The sequence below is a fragment of the Zingiber officinale genome, chromosome 9A (genome assembly GCF_018446385.1).
Source record: "Zingiber officinale cultivar Zhangliang chromosome 9A, Zo_v1.1, whole genome shotgun sequence".
Lineage (NCBI taxonomy): Eukaryota > Viridiplantae > Streptophyta > Magnoliopsida > Zingiberales > Zingiberaceae > Zingiber > Zingiber officinale.
In genome coordinates this window covers 126,787,121-126,792,683 of record NC_056002.1, presented here as the reverse complement: position 1 = coordinate 126,792,683, position 5,563 = coordinate 126,787,121, and the positions used below count along the sequence as shown (strand labels likewise).

The 5,563-nt window shown below is 33.9% G+C and overlaps 1 long non-coding RNA gene across 1 annotated transcript; it reads right to left on the bottom strand.

The window, feature by feature from the left end:
* Window positions 1-1,686: 1,686 nt before the first annotated feature.
* Window positions 1,687-5,320, bottom strand: LOC122021965. The gene is made up of 3 exons (XR_006122727.1): window positions 5,166-5,320; window positions 4,917-5,057; window positions 1,687-1,946 (listed from the first exon to the last, which is right to left on the bottom strand). It is a non-coding gene; the product is annotated as an uncharacterized LOC122021965 (long non-coding RNA).
* Window positions 5,321-5,563: the final 243 nt, after the last annotated feature.

Here is a 5,563-nt window from a genome sequence, read left to right as displayed (position 1 = left end):
AAGAACTTATCTAAAATGGCCCTACTCAATACACTTCGAGTATACCAGTGTAATTTATTAATCAAGATAAACTAATACTTAATTACACTACGACTATTCCGATGGTTTGTTCCTTTCCATCTTAGTCGTGAGCAACTGTTTATAATTTATAAAGAACCGTCAACATGATCTTCTGTGTGTGACACCACACACCATGTTATCTACTATATAAATTAATTGAACAATTACATTTAACAAATAAATGTAGATATTGACCAATGTGATTCTTTTATTTCAAAAATAAATGTTTACAAAAGCTAGGCTTTTAGTATTCACGCCAACAGAGGTAATAGATCATGGGTCATAATCCCATGATCCACCTCAATCATGTTGATATGTCCCACGTGGGTAAAGTCAATAGCATGAATAAGATAAACAAATAGAACTGTCTTGATCTTGACTTAGAAACTTTCATTGGTTTTTTTAGTCAATCAACGTCTAAGGTTTGTCTCGAATAGGACACAACCTCACTATTCTTCTTCTCAAAAGAACCACTCTACTGCAGGAGCTTACCTCAATTTATCCATCAAACATATGATTTTCTAGACCTGTTTAGACTTTATCTGCTTAGCATCTAATCGTCGTGCCAAGGCTTTCTCTTGATTCAATATCTGGTCCTCTCTAGCCTATTGAATCCATCTTACTAGATATTTGGTCCACTGAACCATTTGGACTTCCTGATTGGTATCCACGATCTACCGAAACTTACATTGCTTAGTATTTGGTTCAGTTGATCTACTAGAACTTTTCAAGTTGAGCAACCTACACACTTAATCAATCCATTAAATCATAACAAAACTTAAGTTTGAATATTTGATAACATCAAAATATAAGTTTGATGCAAGTGCTCCCTATACTAATAAAATGTTGGCTATAACACGTTTAATAGAGTACGAATATATACTTAGACAATCAATAAATACTCCAATTAGGCGATATAAAATTATGACAAATATACTCATCAAATGAGGAAGACCAAAAAAAGATTTAATTAGTAATAATAAACTAAACTAAAATAAAATTTATTTTTAAATATAGATAATGATATAATAAGGAATAGAATCTAATAATATAAAACAATCTTATATAACTGTTCATATTAAGTGGAATAAGACTTAATTATTATAATATTTGATTTGATGTACTTTTATTTATTTATTTATTTTATTTGATGCTCTTCGAAATTCAAATGAATTTTATAAGCTAGAAAATCCAAATCAGAATCTCTTTGATAGTTTCAGATTCATCCTGACAGATCTCTTTGATAGTTTCAGATGATTCATCGTAACAGAGTACTTGCCTTCAATTTAAGAACGCTTGTGCTTAACCTGAGAAATATTAGGCAGCATTTTTTTAAAAATTACAAATAAAACATGATAAAAAGAGCAAATAAAAATATTTCAATAAACCATACGTAAAAAACGCTGCTTCACGAAAGATGATAAACTCAAAAGAACATTTTGCAATTTTCCAAGCGTCTACATGTTTAAGATTTATTTTCATTTTGTCTGAAATATAGAATCCAATTTAATAAGATTATCAGAACTAGTCAATCGGCTTCAAGGCTAACAGGGATTGATTGGTCAGCATCTCAGACAGTTAATGTTTAATGCACCAAATAACGAATGGCTCGGACTAAACCAAAGATGCCAACAAAACAAGTGTTAAAAAATTAAATACTAGCCGACAGACAAGCGCAAGTATTTCTCAAGTTGAAGGGCAGTGAAGATCTGAGACTAACAATTGCCAGAGTATTTGAAAGTGTGATTCTATTTTACAACTACAACAAAAGGAAGAGTTTGACTGATATCTCTCTTATTCAGGTCTTGTTTAACACAGGAAAGATGAAGTTGTGGCATTTCAAAATCAGGATTAGCACTAGGTGTTCTGTTACCTCCTTCAAAGACCTGCAAGGAAACAGAGCTTGTGTTCAAATCATGACACAAAGGAACAAACAATGTCATAGAAACTTCAACTTCCTAAGTTAACAAAGAGGATCGATGCTATATTGGAAATTGTATAAAAAATAATCAACCATTCCCAAAGAAGGTTAGGATGGATAGATAAAATAATCTGGCAGCAACAATGATTACTTCAGATGAAAATGTTCTTGATCATGCAGAAAAATTGTGAGTTTATCCACCACTCAACTTTCCGGCTGATACTGCTGTGTAACTTGGTCTAACATGTACAGTTATACACTAGTTCTTACATAATTAGTCTTCATGACTGATACTGTAGAACTACACCTTTCTTTCTTGAGTAACTTTCATATTTCAGAACCTAAGTGAGAAGCCTTCATTTAGTTGACAAAGTGATTCTAGGTACCAAATTCCATCTCTGTTAAAATAATTGAAAAGACAAGGGGAAATTGCTAACTTTATCATGAACTATTTGTAACAATCAAAGCAATTGTAGTCAGCTTACTAAATTCTTCAATATGCTAATAACCAGACAGCCAACTCATAAAGCCACATCAACAATAATCATGCCATTACCAAAATTTAGGCCTTTTAGGTGACTCGCTAATGGATTTAGATTATGTTTACAGATTAAGTAGTCAGGATCGCTCAGGAAAAATCACTGCAGATGGACAAGACCATTTCTCAGCATAGGAGCCCATTACTCTGGATTCAGAATGAAAAGCATATTTTGTACTAAATAAGTTAAGACTATTGCTGACATAGAAATACGTCAGGTAAGCAATTCAAAATAATAGGATGACAGTGCATTTAGCCTTGGATTAAATGTTGCATTTGATTGTTACTAATTAGAAAGTATATGTATAGAATTATGAGAATTAAAAAATATTAAGCGATACTTAGACAATGACATATGTGAGTCAAAGGTTGCTAGAATCATGGATTAATTGTGTTGGTTAACACAAGCAAAATATTCATTCTGCCTATCGATCGACACATCAAGCTCTCCAAGACTCCAAGACTGACCAAACTCCTCAATCCTCAGGCATAAATCTTCCACGAGTTCAAGGTGGGCTATTAGGGCACACAAACCACCTAAGTAGGTTTTCTCTGGTTCCACAAGTCTTCCACGAAGTATCAAAAGGGCTCCTGTGTAATATCTAAGGCACACAGTTGCTCCACAAATCTTCGGTCAATGCACCGAAAGCATTTCGCTGATGCTATGTGGCAGTGGCGCAAGTCTCCTGTGAGCGCATTTTAATATTTGGAAGCTTCCAGTGACAACATCCTAAAACTGAGTGAGATTTAACAAGACATTGCATCTGCTGGGAAAGATTTAAAGTTTCCTGGATATACTGAGAGCTTCCTCACATGGCGGCGAGGACTGCACACCTTCAACTTTCTCCTCCTCATCTATGAGATTTCTGTGACGACACTTCTCTCAGCTCGCCACAACATCCAAAAACAGAAAGGAATTTTTCCTCCTATCCTTTCAAGCTTCCCCTTTCTTCTCTTTTGGAGTTCGAAGCTAGTTGAAACCTTGGCTAGAATCATCATAATTTTAATCAAAATCAAGTGAAAATAAAGAAAAAATAATAAGCTCCGCAAACATTCAATTTTAAAAAAGGTCCATCTATAACTAAATCTAATATACCAAAAAGAAAATCTTTCAATTATTCATGAAGTTCTTTCTGCCTAACTTGACTAGGACAGTCCAATCTATCTATTATAGTTGTATAAACTATATTTCAATGCAGGTTAGAGATCAAGAAATTCAATAAAATAGTATTGAGCATACACTCGTTTGGTCTTTTGTTATTTACAGAAATCACTATGGTTGAGATTGCATAAGTTAGAAATCTGGTCTGTTAATGTGAAGAAATGAAGCATGTTAGTTCAATTACCAAAACTGAAATGATCAAAGAAAGACCATATGATTCCTTTTTTAAGCCACTTATACTACTATCAATTTTGTTTGAATTTAATGGTAGGTGTAAATTGTTAATTAGTGATACGGATGACTAGTGGGTTTTTTAATATGAATATAACTAATTTTGATTAACTAATGTGTTCACATAATTAAACTTGGGTTGGGTCGAGTTATTTGGTATTCTAGATTAGATACGCAAAAGAAACCACTGATGATTCAAATATACTGTGAAGTGACAAAAATCAAATACTATAATTGTTTGGTTGGCTCTGATACCCATTGGATAAGATTATTTGCCCGCCTTTAAACACATCTCTCTCAGGAAGCTTATTCAAATTACCATATTATCATTTTGATGCCACATATAAGTTTCCTTTGCAACTTCCAGATCATTGTCATTTAGAGGAATTGTAGATCCTTATATCTATCTTATACAGTACAATGCACCATAATTTTCAATGGTAGAAGAAATGTCCTCTTTAAATATTGCATGAATGCAAAAGTGGAGAAAAATGAATGTGAAGAGTATATTACTATCATAATGTTTGGCATAAACAAAGTCTAAACAACAACAAAGTCAAAGATGTGTGTTTGGACTTTGGAGTGCTATATCAAATCATCAAGACTGAAAAATATACTAAATTGAAAAGAAAAAGAGGAGTTGCAAATATTGGTCAAAATGTTGAATGTTCGTTGACAGTGTAAGTAAATTTGAACAATCATGAATCATGACTGCATAACTGTGAATAAAAAACTGGTTAGAAAATTCCAAAGGTCAAGTTAGCCATATGCCAGAAACAACTACTCCAGCATCAGACACTATAATTATCTCTGTTGATCTCAAGTATAACATGGAGTTTACAATAGTTTTAAAACGTGATCTAACAAGGGTTTCAGACACAGTTTTGCAAGTTCTCGTATTACTATTGGCCAAAAGATAGCATTGGCTTTTCATAGAGTATATAGTTTTCACTTTATTCACAACGATAGCAAAAATCCAGATACATTACGGAGGGATGTGATACCAGAAAGTGGCTATTCATCTGCGATGATGTGCTCCTGGGAAGATGCGGCGGCAGGATCAGTTTTGGATCGGAGGGCGTCCTCTTCATTTAGAATCTTGTCCATCTCCCTTATCCTCGCCGTGAAGACGTTCGTAACGAGGACTGATTTCAAGGAGCACGATCATCTTCTTAGGGCTTAGAAGGAATTGAATTCCTCTACATCGATGTAACAAATAGCAGTTTCTGCAGGGACTGAGAAGAAAGAGATACCTGCCGCAGTTCCTATAGTCCAAATCCAAAGGATTTTGAGGCCTGGGCTCTTCTCGCTCCACCTCGTCACCATTATCGGTCCTGTTTGCAGGGAGAGTAGCAGGACCAACCCTAGGGGCGGCGTTCTTCGAGTACTGGGATTTATTCACTTTTTGTCAAACAGAACTAAGCTTCGAGTAAATTTCACTTTGATCCCTAATTTTATCTTTTTCACAAATTGCCCTTTAATGTTCAATAATTAAAACATTATGTATTGATTTGAAATTTTGCATATACGTTAGCGTAAATAGTGATGAAAATGAAGAATAATGTTTGGAATTGGACTAGTAAAAAAAGATAAAAATAGGTGTTTATTTGGGCAAAAAATTAAGATGGTGCCTTAAATTAAAAGGACATCC